Here is a 20,155-nt window from a genome sequence, read left to right as displayed (position 1 = left end):
GGGTCAGGGGCCGCAGGGGTACAACTCGGTCAAGAGCCTCAGTGGCCGTCCTTTCCCAGGCTTCCACTAAGGCATCTGCCGAGCTGTGAGCAAGGGAGGCAGGTGGGGACCCCAGCGCCGCCTGGAACCTCTGGGGATCCATTAAGCGTCTGGGGTGGTACCATTTAATTGGTTCCATACACCCACGGCGGGGGGTGGCAAAACGGAAGACCAGGCGCAGGAGATGATGATCGGTCCATGACAGGGGCATAATAATTGGAGAGCCCCCACCAAGATCATCTAACCACCGTCCAGATAAGAAAACTAAGTCAAGGGTGTGGCCTCCCTCATGAGTCGGTCCCAAAATTACTTGCGTCAGGTCCATGGCCGTCATGGAAGCCATGAACTCCCGAGCCAACTCAGATGATCCTCCCAGCGATGGTAGATTGAAGTCCCCCAAAACTATAAGTTTCGGGAACTCAATCACCAGCCCAGAGAGGACATCGAGCAGCTCAGGCAGGGCTGCTGCTGCGTGACTAGGCGAAAGGTACACCAGCAGCAAGCCCAACTGCGCACCAGGGCCGCATCTCAAAAAGAGAGACTCACACCCGACTATCTGGGGAACGGTGGCCTCCCGCGGACATAAGGTCTCCCTCATAACAACAGCCACACCCCCACCCCTACCCTGAGCCCGAGGCCGGTGCAGCACCCGGAAACCTTGTGGGCAAAGGTCAACCAGAGGAATCCCGCCCTCTGGGCCCAACCAAGTCTCCGTGATGCAAGCCAGGTCCGCCTGCTCACCCTCGACCAAGTCACGGACGAGAGGAGCCTTATTAGAGACAGACCTGGCATTCAAATACACCAGCCGGAGCTCGGGAGGCTGCACACCCTCACTCCCGGGACCTTGGGGGAGAGCCAGAGGGTCGGAGTGCCCCACCGCTTGTAAGCAGCAGAGAGGCCTTCCCTGAGATCGATACGGCCCTCTGCTCCTACATCTGCTGCCATTCCCTGATGTCGTGGGAATAGGTAGCCCCACGACCAGCCCTGGAGCCCCGGAGGTAACCGACCCCCGCTCCTCCCCCCTGCGATCTGCATCGGCACTAGCCAGAACAGAGGTTGTTGGATCGCCCCCCTCATCCAAACAACCAAAAGAACCCTCCTGCCTCCCTAACCCCCTAAAAAATTTAGAAAGAAAAATAATCAGGGGCCTCTTGTTAGGTCTACGTCGAGGGCCCCTACCCGTGCCCAGCCAACTCTCAGGGTCCCAATAAATGGGCCCTTCCTTGAGGTTATAATCGGCTAGAGAGGCGGGTCGCACCCAGGAAGGGGGAGCACCCCTGAGGGCGAACAAGTCCGTGGAAGAATATTTAAAGGAAGGCATAAAAAGCAGTCCGGATCGCAGGCAGTCCATAGATAATAGTCCATGAGGAGGATCTGTTCAGAGGATAGATAGGTGTCCCAGGCCTCCGTCCAGCCGCTGCCACTCAGCTGGATAAACCCCCCGGACAGGCCTACCACCGTCCTCTCACGACGGCCGCAGAGCCAGATCTCAGGGGGATGGTAGTCTGGAACAACCGCTCTGGGTATAGCATGCCCCGTAGAGCTCTCACCTCTAGGGGCAGCAGATGTAAGAGCAGAGGGAGGGAGAGGGAGGGAGCAGAGGGTCCATTACTCGGCCACATCCCACCACATTGCCTCCTCAGCTGTCGGCCAGCTGTCCAGCTCAGAAGCGGCTTCTTTGAACTGCTGGCGATGGACTGCGGAGCCCCAGAGTGCGCCAGTCAAGGAGTTGGCAGGCTGTGGCTGCTGATGGACACTGTCAGCCCCCATGTGCTCGCTGGTCTCTGTGTGCAGGGGCTGATGGTGTCAGGCAGCAGCTGCCCCGCCCCTGTCTCAGCTTGCCACACCCTGCCTTGCCTCGCCTCACCCCACAGAACAAGCCTTCTGCCCACCGCCCCACCTGCCAGAGACCCCCTGTATCTCCCCCAACCCTGCCCAGCCCCCACAGGCATCCCTCCCCACGAGCAACATCAAGGTGACCATGCCCCCCTTGGCCACACCCACCCAGTCTTCCATGACCACCACAGCCACGCCCACCCAGTGGGCCACGTTCCACCTGGCACCCGGCAATAAATGAGCTTTGGGTTGCAGTTTGGGCACGGTCTCTAAAAGGTTCACCATCACTAGTATAGGGTCTCCTACCCGAGCGGGGGGCTGGACTAGAATACTTCCAAGGTCCCTTCCAGCTCTATTCTGATTCTGATTCAGACAACCAAACTCAACACCAAGGAATCCACATTTCAGCTTTGCATGTAAGGTGAAAATCTGAGAGAAGATGGGAACTGAACAGGTGAGCCTATGAGACCTGATGTTTTGCTGACAGAGAGATTATGGGTTCTTGGAAAGATCTGAGATGGCCTCGGAGACCAGGGCAGCTGAGATTGCAGCCTGCCCACTGCGCTCCGATGCTTAACAGGTCCATGACACCAACCAGTAATTATGTCAACAAGTCCTATGTTTTAAACAGACCTAGTTATGCCTTGCTGCACCAGGCCTATAATTTATGTGACATATTGGAATGGTGCCAAGTGAGTGACATGTTTTATTCCCAGTTATCGTGTAACAGGATTGAGAAGTAAGTCCTAATTATTATCTTTCACATATCAGGCAGGGGGTGGAGTGTCCTGAGATCAATAATCAAGTCGTCTGACAGACTGTTGAAATAAAGGTGCAAACAATGTCTTAGGCCATAAGTAGCACATGTATTGATCAGTCAACGGGTGCAATGACCATTAAGGGGCCCGAGGAGATGAATGATTACCAACTTCCTCGGTACTAAATATTTATAACCCATCCACTAGGCCAGCATACTATTAGTAGGCCATTTACTTTCCCACTTTTCCAACAGCAGAGATCAAAGCAGGGTGTTTATCTTCTGCTTATCTGTAGTGCTGGCAGCCTTTCTCCTTCCCATTTGTCTCCATGGGGGAGACGGCAGCAGGAATATCATTCTTCAGCCAGAGGTGCCAAGAGGAGGCAGGAGACCCACACAAACAGGCTGGCAGCAGGGGGTGGCAGGGGGAGGACTCTGGCATCCGTTTCTGGCTCCTGAAAGCTCAGTGGGGCCAATCTGGCAGAAATAGCAACAGCGGTGGAAATAGCCAAGGAGCAGAGCCTGGCAGGCAATGGAAAAGTGATCTACTGTCCCAAACAATGCTGGCAACCAATATTGAACAAGTTCCTGAAGTTGCCAAGGTGCCATTTTCACAGCTCTGGCTGCTTCCCCAAACTTGCTTCCTATCTTCCGGCATCTTTCACCTGCATAGAGTTGTCCATAGACATAAGGCTGTCTCTGTGGAAAGGTCTTCCAGGCTGACTGATGGAGGGTTGGCTGGCCAGAGTCATTCATTAGAATGAGGGTTTGGGAAGGGAAGGGAACGGAACAGAACAGAGCTGGAAGGGATCTTGGAGGTCTTCTAGTCCAGCCCCCCTGCTTAAGCAGGAGAACCTACACCATTTCAGACAGATGAATGTCCAGTTTCTTCTTGAAAATCTCCAGCAATGGAGCACCCACGATTTCTGGTGGCAAGCTGTTCCACTGGTTAATTGTCCTCACTGTCAGGAAGTTTCTCCTTAATTCCAGGTTGCTTCTCTCTTTGGTCAGTTTCCAACCGTTGTTTCTCGTCCCTCCCTCTGGTGCTCTGGTGAACAACCTGGCCCCCTCTGCCTTGTGGAAGCCCCTCAGGTACTGGAACACTACTATCATGTCTCCCCTATTTCTTCTTTTCTTTAGACTAGCCAAACCCAAGTATTGGCAATTAGCAAATATTGGCCTTGGTGACCTTGGGAAATGTACAAAGCCCCTTTTCAGAGAAGATATATCAAGCACTTGAAGAGTATCTGAAACACTAGGGGTATCTATCTATCTATCTATCTATCTATCTATCTATCTATCTATCTATCTATCTATCTATCTATCTATCCATCCATCCATCTATCCATCCATCTATTTAATATAGCCACTAATGTCACATACATGATTCTGATATGAATTTGGATAAATGGTTAGGGTTTATTTGGGAAATGCGCATCTGGAGCCCTGGAATAAGGTGCATAACAGTGACAACACATTTCAACACCCTCTGAGGACAGAGAAGAGGAGTCTGCTTTCATTCTCTGCCATGCTCATGGCTTTCATCTCCTTCAAAATACAGTAAGGCCATTTCACAGATGGGAAAATTTGTGATTCAAAAATTAGGTTCAATACAGCCAAAGTCCTGAATGTGGGAGCCAAACTTACTTATTGCTTTTGTCACATTTCTGAAATACTGCAAGCATCTTTGTCTTGAATAAATGACATAGCCAAAGAAATAATTCATTGATTTGAGGGAAAACGTATTTTAAACAATTGCAACTAAAACAGAAATGGGATGGCAGAGAGGTGGGTGAGTGCAAGTTCCTGATTCTACTCTGTGATTTTGGAGAGTCAGATGGAAGGTGCTCCATTCTGCCTTCTCTCCCCTTTCTTAGCCCTTCCTTGGGCTGCTAAAGCGAGGCAGGAGGAGCCTCTTTGGAAACAAAAGGAGAGGAGGAGAGCTATTTGGTCTGTTTGGAAAGAGAGAAAACAGCTCCGAACTACTGAAAGCCCACTGTGGACAATCAGAATGGGGCTGCAAAGCCGCCCAAAGGACTGGACTTCAAGGTCTTTTGCTTATTTATCTCTTGAACGATTTCCATACAGCATCCAGGAGCATTTGGGCTCCGTCTCGGTGGGGGGGGGGCTCTTCTTTCCAGAGGTGTTTGAAGGAAGGTGCCTGCCCTGAGCTGGACTCCCTTGGAACTCCTTCCTTCAGTATACTATTTTTAAAAACCGCCTCTCTCACGCAATAATAAGTGATTAAACACCCAATAACCTTTGGGAGAGACCTTTACTGGGATACCGTCAACTGAAGCTGAAAATACTCAGCTCCGTACTGCAGTGCAGCTGCTTCTGAGCATATGCAAAGTGCCCCCAGGACAAGCCCACCGCCCCCCTCCTCACGTCTACCGTTGCAGAAAAGGCTGGCTGGGCTGCTGTGCCTGCCAAGAAACTCAATACAGCTGACAGACGAGCAAAGGCTGTTCTGAGGAGGAAGTGCTTGATCCCATCTGGAAGTAATTGAAGCCCCTCACCGTCACCCGGCGCTCGCTGCTCTCCAGTTACGGAAAGATGAGACTCTCTGGAGAGGCCGATGGTTCTGTGACAGAGCACTGAGACGGATCTGTCCGCAAAGCCGGCTGATGGCACAGGAAGTGCTGCTGGCCAGACAAATGACTCACCGAGGACGTCTGGATGTCCTTGGTGCCTCCTTCAGCCTCCCCTGGGCTTTTCGGGTAGAGCCCAGCAAGTGTGCCCACCCCACTGCAAGCACCCAATGAATCTGGCCTCTGTGGACACCTTATAAACAGGAAAGCACCCCTCTTTCAGAAGACCAGATGACGCTGCCAGGTTGTGGCACCTTCTAGCCTGCTGGCAGAGCTGCTGAAAGGGAGGACCTGGAAGGAAAGGGGAAGAATTCGTTAGGGCAGAAAAGCAAATCAAGGCCATTCCTAATCTGTCCTTCTTGAGATGGAAACTGCTCAGGAGTTGACGGCATGCCATCCCACTGGCAAGGATGGAAGAGCCAGACAAGCCATGGAGGAGGTTGCACTCCTGCTTTTCCAGCCACCCCTGCAGGAAGAGGCAGGGGCTTTTCCCTGGAAGGGGTCAGCCATCCAGTTGACTTTCCTTGTCCCCTGGGACAGGTGAAGGTGCGGGGTGGAGGATCTGCTTCTACCCAGCTGATCCTGCCCACCTCACCTCTGCCTCAACCACTTGCGCCCCTCCTGCTTCAGAGGCTTCCTTTGACCAGCTTGAATGTAGGATTGAAATGTATTTATTTTGTAGATTTGTGTCACCACCCACCTCAAACCTACTCTATGTCTCTGAGCAGCCATTAAAATGATGAAAACCTAAAAGCCATTGCAGCTGAGGAATTATAAACAACAATCAATAGACAACCTAACTAGGAGATGGGCGTCTCACATATACCTTCAGAAGACTTTGGTTGCTGGGCCTTCCATGTCATGGCACTGAAAAAAATCCCTGGGGCGTTAACTCAGAAGCACTCCTGCCTAAAGACGGGGAAGTACAGACTCCCCTGCCCTCAAGGAAGTTGAAAAGCAGGAGGAGGAGGAGGAGGAGGAGGAGGAGGAGGAGGAGGAGGAGGAGGTCATATGCAGGTTCCAAGTGAAGGTCTCAGCAGATTCTGGTGGGAGGCTGCAAGAGGTTCAGCATAGGACAAACCTTTGGCATGCCCTCTTCCCCAGCTGAGACCAAGAGGGTGGGACTTAGAATCATAGGCTGGAAGGGACCTTGGGGGGGAGGTCTTCTAGTCCCACTCTCTGCCCAGGCAGGAATCCCTATGCCAGGGCTTTTCAACCTTTTCACCCATTCTACCACTTTTAGGATACGGCAACATCCGAGTACCACCAGTCCGCCTAGCAAGGTGTCAAAAACTTGATGACCAAAAAAAAAAAAAAGGAAAAAAGGGATGAAGTACAGGTAGTCCTCAACTTACAACAGTTCGCTTAGTGACTGTTCAAAGTTACAATGGCACTGAAAAAAGTGCCCCCCAAGCTACAGCCGAGCAAGACGCCTGCCCGCCCGCCCAGCGGCGCTCTTCCTCTTGCCCGAGGTTTCCACTGTTGTGAGCATTTCTGTTGAGGATTGGCAGCAGGGGTGGGGTGGGGGGGGTGTTTGGTTTTTATTTTCCCCCCCGTCTGCTGGGTGGTTGCAGCAGGTTTTGGTCACTTCATGTGACCCTGGGACACTGTGACCGTCATAAATATGAATCAGTTGCCAAGCATCTGAATGTAAATCACAAGGCCCTGGAGATGCTGCAACATTCCAGCTGATTGGTGATTCTTCTGGGCTCAGAAGCGCCAGGACCAGCGTTGAGCTCCAGCTGGAGCCCTGCACCACAGGTGGTAAAGCCACTGGTTGAAAAGCCCTGCCCTGTGCCATCCTGGAAAATTAGTTGTCCAATCTTTTTCTTGAAAACCTCCAGCAAAACTTCCCACAACTCCAGGAAACAAGCTGTTCAAGAAGTTTCTTCTCAGTTCTAGGCTGGCTCTCTCTTTGAAAAGTTTCCGCCGGTTCCTTCTTGCCCTGCCTTAGAGGACAAGTCAATCCCCTCTTCCTTGGGACAGCCCCTCAAGTGCTGGAAGAGAGCTTTCCTATCACCCCTAATGCTTCTCTTTGATAGGTTAGACCAGGGGTAGGCAACCTTGGCTCTTTTATGACTCGTGGACTTCAACTGGCTCAGGAATTCTGGGAGTTGAAGTCCACGAGTCATAAAAGAGCCAAGGTTGCCTATCCCTGGGTTAGACATACTCAGCTCCCTACACCATTCCTCCTACAGTTTAGCCTCCAGACCCCTGATCATCATGGGGGCTCCTCTCTGCACTCTTCCTAGGGCCTGAAAATCCTTTTCGTATTGTGGTGCCCAGAACTGAGCACAGCATCCCACGTGCGATCTCACTAATGCGGCATAGAATGGTACTTCACAGAAGCCACAGGAAAGTGCTTATCAGGAGACCGCAAGTTGCTCTTCCCACGGCATTGCCTGGGGCTGAGGGCCCAGGAGGCCAAATCCTTCAGGCTGGGCAAGTCGCCAGCCGAGCATCCTGATCCAACGCTCCTGGTTATTGGGAGTGGATTCCTGCTCAGCCCTTCACCAACGCTCCACTTGTGTCTGATGCGAGGCACTTTCTCTTTTGTCCACTGAATACTCCCACTGCTCTCCCCCCCCCCAGTAGGGAGATGCCGGTACCTTAGCTGCTGCATAGGGAAGAGGAGCAGGTGATGATTTCTATGTGGAGGTAGACAGTGGGGGCTCCTTGCTTTGGTTTCAAAGAGAGCAGGAAGACCTTGGCTGCCCCAAGACTGGCTGTGCACAAATGCTGTGCAGCCCAACCCAGAAGGTGGACAGTTTCTGCATGGAAGGAATTGGGGGGGGGAAACCAGGAGAAGTTTGGTTTCTCTCTCTCTCGTTCAGCTGTGCCATCTCATAGACCAGTTTTCCACCTGGGCTGGCTACCAGCTGGGCTCTCTGAGCTCACAGGGCACAGGCAAGCCCGTTTTCGGCCTCTTTCTCGAGTTGTCTGCTGTCTCCCCTTGAGATTGCAGCAGAAGCCCTGGGTCAGCCCTGGGGGGGGGGAAATGTTTGATCCCAGGAGCCCACAGTGGAGGCTAGAAGAGAGAAAGGAGAAGGAGGTGATTCCCCCCCTTTTTTGAATGTGCTGGGGGGGATTAAGGGGGGGGAAATTGTGCATACTTTCTCTCTGGGCCAGTGTGGACTCATCCCCTTCAGAGAAAGGCTGCTTCAGGATGGTTCAAGCCCTGTGAAGATCAAAAGGGAACAAGATCCATAGAAGTAAAGTGGGCCAGGAATGGTTCTATTTAAGAGGAAAACCAAATGTCACCTTGGCAGCCCCCCCACCCCATCAAAGGCACCAGATGCAAACATGCACGGGGGGGGGCGTGTGAGAGAGAGATGGGGCAGGAAAAGAGAACTTCTCTCTAAAGGAATGTATTCCTATGTTCTCCCAGAGCTTCAGAAGATAAGCCAGTGGCTGAACCTCTTTTGCATCCTGTGCAGCATCGTTAGAGTGACACAATCCATTGCAGGGACATCACTTCCTCTTTGACTTTTAGCTGGTTCCAACTGCAAAGCTCTTATTTCAGGACCATGACGATTGCTCAGAATGTACAACTTTGAAATGAATATTTAAACAATGGGATCCTTTGGGTTGTGGCCAGAGGAGGATTTGCCTTGGCCAGACGATCAAACTCAGGAGATTTTCTTTCTTCCTTCCTTCAAGCAATGCTGCGTCCCACTTTGGGGAAAATGTGCAGACTTGGGCTTGTTGATCAGCTAATACATGTGGGAGCATTTCTACTATGGGGATAGTTTTCCCCATGCTCAGCTGAAACCAGACTTTTGGCTCGGTTTGAAAGAAGCAACTTCCGCTCTTGCTAGTATGGAGGGTGGTCCTGGCCAAGTTTTGCGTTAGTAGAATGTCACTCATGGGTGGTCCCTCTGTGCACACAGCCTCACTTCACAGGGGCTGCCCTTGTGTGAAGATCACACCAGCCAGCGCCCAGCATCTCCAACCTGCCTCCCAGATGGGGCTTCTGCACCCATGGTGGAGCACAGCCAAGGGTGGCATTGGCTGCCCATTAGAAGGGGCTCTTGCATCAGTATTCCAATATTTGAGAAGCTGCCACACGGAGGAGGAGGTCAACTTATTTTCCAAAGCACCAGAACAAAGACAAGAAACAATGGATGGAAACTAATCAAGGAGAGAAGCAACTTGGAATTAAGGAGAAACTTCCTAATTGAGAACAATTAATCAGTGGAAAGGTTTGCCTTCAGAAGTTGTGGGTGCTTCATCACTGGAGGTTTTTAAGAAGAGACTGGATGGCCACTTGGCTGAAAGGGCATAGGGTTTCCTGCTTGAGCAGAGGGTTGGACTAGAAGATCTCCAAGGTCCCTTCCAGTTCTATTCTGATTGATTTCACTGCATCCCTTTGAAGGGCCTTCCCCCAGCTCCACCTGGGGCAAAAGCAGTGGTGGGATTCAGCCGGTTCGCACCACTTCGGCAGAACCAGTTGCTCATTTTTTGTTGCCCAGGCCCAGAACGGACTTCCGGAAGCGGCATCCACACAGAGAACCGGTTGTTCACATATTAGAATCCCACCTCTGGGCAGAAGCCCCATCTGCCCAGCCCTGATAATCTGGCTTTCCAGCGGCTGGTAGGAGAAAAGGTGGACGGCCACCTGCAATGCTTGCTAGTGACAGCCACCCTTGGATCTCAGCGTGTGAACTAAGGGGCCTGGCAGAGGAGCTCAGTGGAGGGAGGGGAAAAGGTTGGAAGCAGCCAAAGAGAGAAAGCCAAGAAGCACAGAGGTGGCTGATCAATTGCCGCTGCTGCTGGTGGTTCCATTGTGTGTAGATGCTGCATTATTCCTGCTGGCCTGACTGAGGCAATTTCAGGGGACATACAAGGAAGCCCCTTCCAGGTAACTGACAAATCTCACTGGGAGAACAAAGTGGGTTGTGCCAGGAGACTTTGGGGGAGGCATTTGTTTGTTCACTGATTTATATGGCTGCCCATCTCAAACGTATAACCCTGGATAGCTAACAATATGAAAAAGTAAATAAAACAGCAAATATAAATACAAAAAGTTTAAAGACACATCAGGTGGGAAAAACCAAAAAAACAGCCATTAGCAGAACCAGGAAATAGGCTTTGACATACAGCCAGGACCCCAGGCTCTAGCCCAGAACCAAGGCTTTGAGACCTTGCAAGAGCCAATGGAGGTGGGGGATCAGATATCTGTATTCCAGAGCATGGCCCCCAGGCAGAAAAGGCCCTTCTTCTAGGCCCCACCAGCCAACAGCAGACACTCCCCAGAGCAGGGCTCTCCTACTGGTTCAGAAATGATGGGTGGAAGCAATCAGAGAGAAAGAGAGAGAGAGGGAGGGAGAGAGAGAGAGAGAGAGAGAGAGAGAGGGAGAGAGAGAGAGAGAGAGAGAGGAGAGAGTCCTATAAGTAACCCGGCCTTCAGCCATGAAGAGTGTTAAAGATGAATGCTGGCCCCTTGAATGTTATTTCTTTCTTTTTCCAAATTTAGAAACTGCTCATCTCACTGTCTAGGTGACAGAATTGCACTTGGAAGCATCCTAACAACCAATAGGGCTTGCAGAGCCATGCCATCACATCTGTTGAATAACTTTGGTCCATTAGCATACCCACATTAATCAATGGGGGCTTTCAAATTTCTCCAAGGTCATTTCCATGGAGATTGCATCCAGTTGCGAGCAGGGCCTTGCAGCCCAGGAATGGGCACAACTGATGCACAGCCTGACGTACTCATCCTAGCCGTGGCTGCCCACTGCTCCTTGAGCAGACCCAGTGGGCCCTCTTTGCAGCTTCAGCTAGTTTGCTACTTGACCAGATGCCCTCACCCAGGAACTCATACCCAGTCACACACACACACAGCCATCGCTGCATGGACTGCCTTTAGAGAAGACCAGCAGTTACCCTAGGTTCAATATGCAGGGACCGATGTAGAACAACACCTATGCTGAAGCCACTGCATCTCTTCTCACTTGGCTTCTGGGTCCAATTCCAAATGCTTATTACTCATGTAGAATCATCCAGTCTCACATCCCCCAAACTTGCCAGTCCACAAAGCTGGAAAGGTTGGGGAACTCTGTTCAATCTTGTAGTTTTATTACATTTTTGTTTTATGATATTGCTGTACTCCTCTGGGATTAGGGTACTTTGTAAACATTGTGCATAAATAAATTAAAAAGTAAATTCATAAATAACATTTGTAGAAAGATATCTATACATACAAATGGGAGGTGAGGAGCCAAGATGTAACAAGACATTACTTAGAACGTGATCCAATGCCTATACTTTGCAAGAGGCCACCGTAATGCTCGGCTCAGCTCTGTGTGTTTGTCCAGTGGAAAATACACGGCAGGTGGTGCTGAGAATGGCAGCAGAACCAGTACAAATTCACAACTCTTAGGCTAGTCTTACTGTAACTCAGCTATTAGAGTTTGGCCACAAAAGCAGACTGTCAGCCCTCCCAGGTAGGCCAGGAAGGAAACACCCCCAGATGAGCTAATGCTACTTCATTGTAAGGCTGCATTAACAGAATCTTGCAAGTCTGAGGGTATAAACCTCCTGCTGTCTTTTACAGCTTGAGAAGCTAGGGAGGGTCTCTTCTGAACCTCTTCCTCAGCCCATTATGCAAGTGGGGGCTATGCCCCCCCCCGTTATCTGATCGTTCCCTAGGCTGCATCTCTCCCCACCTGACCCCCATCTCTTAAGGTCATTCCCATTTACCCTCACACAGACTGATTGATTGATTAATTAATTAATTATTATCTAGATAATTATTTTCATCCAGAAAAGCCTAAAGCTGAAACTTAGTCAAGGACTGGATTCAAGAACTGGCCAAAAGGATTTTCACTCCCCAATTATTGTACTCTACAGTCTACTCCAAACACGCAAGTACGATGTCCTTCCCTCTACCCACACCTGGTCTGCCCTGGCTGCTCTTACAGTTTGCAGTCTGAGCAAGAGTCATACCTTAAATCCCCCTCCTGTGGCTTGTAACTTCAGGAAACCCAAGGTGAAAAGTATCCAATTCAACTTGCTTTCTTTGCTCATGGTTATTTCCCAGGCCCCATTAAAATGAAGGTTCATTCCTCCATTTACACTTACCACTCCTGTAAATGCCTTTTTTCCCCCAAGAAACTCTTGGGGTTGTTTAAGGTGAAGCTGAAAAGAAAGAAGGGACAAAGTTATCTCCTGAGTATCCTTCAGGGCAGTTTTTCAGTGCCCTGTTCCTTGTGCAAGTCTCCAAAGAACTTCTAATTTCTCCCAGGGCATTGACCGCAACATGTCCCATCTGAGAAGGTCAGGCTTGCGGACCAGCCCATCAGAAGCCTCATTCCTGAATTTGAAAGAAATTACTTAATCAGTTGAACAAAGACATTCCATTAAGACTGCCTGTTTCTGCAAGTCTAACATTTGTGACTGTTAAAAGAATTAGTGTATACTAACACAAGGTCTGCTACTCAATAGTTCAAGAACAGAAAAGCTTCACAATATAATCCAAAGGTTTTAATCGCATGCCACATGTGCTTAAAATGCACAACATGGGGGACTTAAATCCCCCACCCTCAAATAATGCAGAAGAGCCAGGCTAAATGTTTCTGAAAAACTAAAGACAGATAATTTAGTTTTGCAATAAGGGTGAATATCTGTAGCTCGGGTGTAGGATAAGGGTGACGGTTCATTCTCCAAGCTTGAGGGTTGGTTTCTGAACATTTTGTTGCCAGGCTAGGGACCCTCACCTGATGTGACCTCACCATCACAAGCCTTACTGACCATACAAAGCCCTTATAAATAGAACACTGACCCTGACACCCCCTAAACTCCCTTGAAGATGTTACCTAGCCTGGTAACAAAACAGGATAATTTAATATCTGAATTCAGTGACACCCTTTCATACATGCAGGATGTTATAAAGAATTAGCTCTTGCTGCACTGTTGCTCTTTTACAAAAAGATAAAAATATACATGCAAACAAGAACCACCCAATCTTGTTTCTTGGATATCCCATCCAGGTGGCTTGAGAAGCTGCGAAAAAGCCCATATGGGCTTCTAGTTGAACAAAGGGGTTCAAAGTGGGGATCTAGTCCTTTTCACCACTGTCTGGTTCAGTCACATCTTGCTTTATAATATACAAGGGGAGGGTAACAAATCATTTCTCTTGGCAACTGTAGATTTGGGGGGGGGGAAAGGTAACACCCTGTGGGTTGAACACCGAAGGGTAGAAGATCAGTACAAAAGAAGGTCTTTAAAGAGGGTTGGTCCTGCGGGAGAATGAAGGAGGAAGAAATGCAAAAATAAACTATGAAGAAAGTGTGCACAGCAGCGGGCCAAGAGGAAGGGAGGCTGAGAGCAACGTGAAGCGAGTGGAGCTGATGAGATCCCAAAGCAAGTCAAAAGAGCAAAGGTGGTGCCGGAAACACTGCTAGGATGTGGCCAAGGCCAACAAGGAAAGTAAAAAGAGGTAGAGCAAACAAGGTTGGTGTAAACTACTTTTACCTATGATAGTTGTCTTTCGGTACTTGAGGGGCTGTCCCAGAGATGAGGGGATTGACATATTCTCTAGGGCACCAGAGGACAGGACAAGAATTAATGGGTTGAACCTTGCCAAAGAGAGACCCAACCTAGAAAGTAAGGAGAAATTCTCTGACAGAGGGAACAGTCAGTAGCAAGGTTTGCCTCCAGAAATTCCAGGTGCTCCATCGCTGGAGGTTGTCAAGAATAGACTGGACAACCACTTTACTGGGGTGGTATAAGGCTTCTGCTTTGAGCAGGAGGTTAAATAAGAAGTCCTCCAAGGTCCCTTCCAGCCCTATGATTATTCTAAAGACACTTACAATTTGGAGAAAGGCTAACATGAAATTCTTTTCAGGATCCCATCATTCTGATGGCCAAGATCTTGCCATCCTTCTGTGCCTCTTGCTCTAGCTACCCTCTGCCTGAACTGGTTTGCCTTGGGCTGGTCTGCCTTTTTTCTTCATTTGAAGACCCAACGGTAGGTTTGTTTCTTAGTAGCTTCTTTTGGGGAATGGATCAAGGCAGCCTCTTGGAGAAGAGTTGCAGCAATGTCTGGCTTCACCTCCAGAAATAAGCAAGATTTGATTTCTTCAGGGATGGGGGTGCTGCTCTTTGAAGCGATTCTTGATGCACAATCTCAGTCTTTCCCCCCCCCCCCGTTATTTTCTTACAGTTTTTTTCTAATTACTGTTAGCTTTGCAACTGTGAAGATGCAATGTTCCAGAAATGTAGATGTGATTTGATTTGCCAAAGGAGTTGAGCTGCCACCAGATGGTGCTTTGAGATCTTTTGGCACAGGGTGTGATGGACAGGAGCCAAATAAATGCATCAAGGTCAGCTTTATTCTCATGTTCTTTCTCCTTTCTTCCAAGTTCAGACAGTGCTCCCACATTAGTCAGTAGCGAGAATTCATTTAATACTTTCAAGAGTTTTCCTTGAACTACTGTATGTCAGCAGCCATTCCCTTTGCCTGTTGTTGAATGGATAAAATTGGAGCCCACAGAACAAAATATTTATCTATATGTCTGTATTTTATGTCCTGCTCCAAAGGAGTTAAGAGGGTCTACAAAATAATAATAAAACTATAAACCGTCATAAAACACATTATGCAATTATAAAAGCAACCCACGTCCACAATAAATACCACCCGGTCTTCATAACTTAGGAAAGGCAAGCTGAGTAAGAATGACTTGTGGCCCTTGGGGTAAAGGATTTCCATAATTTGGAGGCCACTGCAGAGGAGGCTTCCTCTGGGCCCCCAGGTGGAGTGAGGCCATGCAGCCCTTTTCAAGAGGCACAGACACAGCAGAGTCATTCTGGTGGGGAGAGATGATTCTCAGCCGTGAAAAGAGCACCTCGTTTGGACTCATCAGCCAATCGGTCACTCGCCCAGGGACTGAAGGACATGAGTGATACAATTGAACCACCGCTTTGCTCAGGCCAGAAACAATTGCAGCTTCCAAGTCATTTTCATGGACCTCCCCACGGAAAACCTTGCGGTAGTCTAAACATGAGGTGACAGAGGTGTGAGTTACCATTGAGGAGTTCCTGATCCCAAAAGGCACTTCCTCCAGTTTGTATCCTTCCCAGTCCAGAGAGAGGTTTATTGAAAAACACAGATGGCCCCCACTTTCCATTTTCTTAAGGATTCCTCCATCATAGTGACCTGTAAACTAGCACAGTTTCAGGCCAGTCTACAGCAGGCTAGCAAATTTCTAATTTGTCTGCTTTCAGGCCTTCAGAAAAAAAGAGAGAAAGAACCACTCTTAAGAGATTGGGGAAGCAATCAGGCTCTCCCATAACCCATTTTGGCATTTTGGGACGGGGAGGAATATCAACCCCTGCAAGATCAGTTGCAGATAGCTAAATCAGGCAGAAAAAGCTGCTCTAGTCAGATTTCCAGTCCCTTTGAGAGCCATAGGAAACCTGTCCTTGGCCAGACAGGAGGAGATGATCCTGTAATAGGTCAGTTGGAGCCCAGCAGGTCCCACGTTTTCATCCCTATCCATGTAGAAGGTCTGTGCTGAAACAGCAGGCAAGACAGCTTGAAGCCAGAAGACCTGGGCAGACTGAGACATTGGGTTTCTTCTAGAGGGAAGCTCCATTGACTCTCCATGATCTCTGCAAACCTAAGCAGGCCTCCTCAGGCCACCAAAATCAGGCGGTTTAGATGAACCTGGGATTTGCAATAGGAACAGACAAGGCCACATTGAGGTCATTTTATGCTGACTGGAGGATGGTAGAGACCTCCAAGTCCGCAAGGGAAAGAAGCCTTGAGGAAGCTGCCAATTACAGTAGTGTCAAAAGAAGGGAGGGGGAAAATCTCCTGGTTTTTTTAGCATTTGGTGGGAAGCTTTAAGGTGAGACTTAGAGCAAGGAGGCTTCTGCAGAGCAAAATCCTCATTTGTCCACTCATAAAAACCTCCAAATGCCCACCAAATTAGGCCATCAGAGTTTGATGGCAAAATGCTCACATTTGATCAGCATAATTTTATGCCAGTTTTGAAGTTTAGGAGTAGACATGATTAGCAATTTGCCTCCCAGAAGCTTTTGCTTTGATTTCCGCTTTTATTAAACAAGCGCAAACATTGAAACTTGAAGCCTGATGCGTGGGCAGTGTGCCAATGGTCCAGCTGGAGAACGAAGTCCAAGCTTAGCCAAGTTTAGCTTTTCTGCTTCTGGCCCCCACCACACGGCTGTGAATCTTCCAGGCTGCAACGAGGGAGGTCAGCTAAAGAGGACTTCAAGGGTGGCCTGAAAACAACAAAGTATCCTTTCCAGTGGTGGGATTCAAATAGGTGAACAACCGGTTCTCTGGGTGGATGCCGCTTCCGGAAGTCCGTTCTGGGCCTGGGCAACAAAAAAATTAGCTACCGGTTCTGCTGAAGGGGTGCGAACCGGCTGGATCCCACCATTGCTGGCTCATCTTATGAAGAAGCTTTTTGTTTTAAAAACAGGCCAGAAACTCTTCTCAGCTTCCTGCTATTTGGCATGTTTAGAAACAACAGTACTTTGGAGACTTTAGCACTAAGCATTATGATCAAAGATAAAAGCCCTTTTTATGATATATAATAATTTTATGCATTTTGTAATTGTCTTATCAATGTCATACCAAGTTTTAATTGTACAGTTCAAGCCAGCTTCTTATTTTAGAAATTATACTGATATAAAATCTTTTCTCTTCATCTTTAATGTCTAAAAATAAAGTTTAAAGATTAGTTTTTATCTAAACAAACAAATAAAAAATATTTCACACTCGCTAAAAATTAGAAATTACTTGCACAAGAAGATACAAAATATGATAATCTTCAAAAAAGTGGGGGGGGGAATAGATCCAGGAAACTACAGACCAATCAGCCTGACATCAATACTTGGGAAGACCCAGGAAAATATAATCAAGCTATGACTCTGTGACTGCCTAAAAGCAAGCCAAATTATAACTGGATGTCAACATGGATTTGACAAAAAAAGATCTTATTGCACTCTGATAAAGTGACTAAATAGTGGACTAGGGAACTGCTGTAGACATAGTATACTTGGACTTCAGTAAGGCATGAGATAAAGTAGAACACAATTTACTTCTTGGTAACCTAGAAAAATGTGGAATAGACAACATCACATCGCCACAATGAGTTGTGGTGGTGCAGTGCTTAGAACAGGCATGTCAAACTCATAACATCACATGATGTCATGTGACTTTTTCCCCTTTGCCAGCAATGGGGTGGCTGTGGTTTTGGCATGATGCATCTGGCCCGCGGGGTGGCAGTTTGACATGCCTGGCTTAGAATGCAGTATTGCAGGCTAATTCAGCTCACTGCCAGGAGTTTGATCCTCACCGGCTCGAGATTGACTCAGCCTTCCATCCTTCTGAGGTTATTACAGTAAAATAAGGACCCAGATGGTTGGGGGCAAAATGTTGACTCTGTAAATTGCTTAGAGAGGGCTGTAAAGCACTGTGAAGCGGCATATAAGTCTAAGTGCTATTGCTAGCACCAGCATATGGATTAGTAACTGGCTGACTGTTAACCACACTCAATGTGTAGTCCTCAGTGGAACTGCATCTACAACGAGGGAAGCACGCAGACCCCAGGACTCTTTCTTCAGCATAGTACTGTTCAACATCTTCATAAATGATTTAGATGAAGGGATAGAAACTCATCAGACTTGCAGGCAATACTAAACTGGTGGGAATAGCCACCACTCCAGAAGATAGGTCCAAGACCCAGACTTGAACACTTGAACCTATGAGATTCAACCCTGAGAAAAATAAGGTTTCACCCTTAGGTAAGAAAAAACAAATGCACAGGTCATATCCAGCTCAATAGTAGTGATTGTGAGCAGGATCTAGAAATGCTAGTGCACAACCACTTAAATGTGAGCCAGCAGTGTGTGCTGCAGCCACCAAAAAAGCCAGCTCAGTCCCTGGGTGCGTTAAAAGAGGGAGAGAATCAACTAAGGAGAAATTTCCTGACAGCAAGAACAATTAATTAGCTCTCTGTCTCCAGAAGTTGTGGGTGCTCCATGTTCTGTACCAGCCTGCTACCGGCCCTGCAGAAAAGGCAGGGACAACCCCTTTACAAACGGCAAGAGGCTGGAATTAAGCCTGCCAAATTTATTAACATAAAGCATAGTAAAACAAAACACCAATCATGAAACAGGAGCTATGAAACAGGAACTAATCAAGCGGTTGCCTTCAGCAAACCAGCCCTCCCACGCATTCCCCTTTTATACAGTTCAGGGCGTGGCTTCTCTCTGCCTCCTTCTGAGGTGCCCCATTGCCTTCCTCTGTTTACTTCTGATTGACTGCCTCCTGCGTCGGGCGTCCTTGAACAGGGCCAGCTGTGGGTCATCTTCATCCACGCTGTCAGGCTCACACAGCTGGGTCTCCGTTGTGACCAGGTGGGAGGGACCTGGCTGAGGGCTCTCATCAGCAAGATCTTCAACCCCCTCAGCAAGCTCTTCAACACCCCCTCCTCCTCTGAGTCGTCCGACCCAACTGCCGAACCCACAGGCTGACCCTGAATCACAACACTCCATCACTGAAGGTTTCAAGACAGTCATTTATCCAGAATGGTCTCCTGCTTGAGCAGAGGCTGGACTAGAAGATTTCCCATATTCCTTCTGACTCTGTTATTCTGTGCAAATCAAGGGAGATTATAAACTTGTAATGCAAACACATTATATGCAGTATCAGTGAAAATCACCGACAAGCTGGAACAACACATAGCATGATGGCTTACAGAGTGCAAAGTCCTGCATTTGGGAATAAAAATATCAGAGGTGGAAGCATAGTTTTAGAGCACGTGCAAAAAGGATCTGAGTGTTTGGTTGAATCACCAGCTGAACGTGAGCCAGGAAGGTGATAAAGCTGGATAAATAGCAAATGAAATCCTAGACTATTTGTCTTTTATTGCTCTCTGGAGCTCTTTGGCCAGAAGCTTTGTCTCACCTTATTCAGTTCCACCAGTTCACTCATGCTGAGGTCTGGCCCTCAGCACTTGGGCATGATCCAGCTGTGGTGCTGGCTGTGCGGTGCAGTTCTCCACTTGCTCACCTACACTGTACAGCCACAACATATGCAACGTCCAGGGCCTTACATAACTAACAGAAAGCAAATTAAATCTGCACTATCATTTTGTGGGGAAAAAATCTTGTTTCCAGGATCAGGTAATTTAGCATAGCTGAGTTTATCCTATCACAAGATTTCATTGCCATCATCCATCCTCCATAATTGGCTGCTTCCAAGCAAGGCAGAACACGAATTATACATTTCAAAGAGCAAACAGCTGGAGATGAAGAATATTCGGAAAATGTCATTGGATATGGAAGAAATCCTAGATAATCCCAAGGTCCCTGTTGACTTTATTGATTAAATTATTCTTGGCCCACTCTAAGGCATATGTTCTCTGCCAAAACTGCACATTATTGGAAGCGTGCCAGAAAGAGTGCGCAACCAACAGGGTTTGAAATGTACAACTGTCAACCCCATTTCCAGGTACTGCAGCGGAACGTCTTCTGGTCAGCAGCCATGGGGAAAGGGAGGGGAGGATTTGCACTATCTCTAGCGTGAAGGGTTGGAAGAGCTGAGAGGACCACCACTGCTGCCCACTCAGCCCACTGGGAACTCTGCCCACTGGGAGGGTGGCAAGAAAAGGCCACTCCTAGCCACCTGCAAGGCTGAAAACTCAGAGAATGGTCTTCACGTTTAGCCATGGCCTTTGCAGAAGGCTGAAGTGAGAGAGGGATGGAGGCGGGTGGGGTGAGGCCGCGTTAGCAAGCTGCAGGTCGTGTAGCCATCCAAATGGGTATTGAGGCCAGAGGCTAAAGCAAGGGGAAGCGAAGGGCTGTTTGGGGCACGCAAGGGCTCTCCACGACATGGCATCTGCACCTCTGTGGAGATTCTCAGTCATCCAGGTCATAGTTGTCTCAAAGGTGCTTT

This window comes from Vipera berus (genome assembly GCF_964194415.1).
Source record: "Vipera berus genome assembly, chromosome: 11".
Lineage (NCBI taxonomy): Eukaryota > Metazoa > Chordata > Lepidosauria > Squamata > Viperidae > Vipera > Vipera berus.
This window is presented reverse-complemented; position numbering follows the sequence as displayed.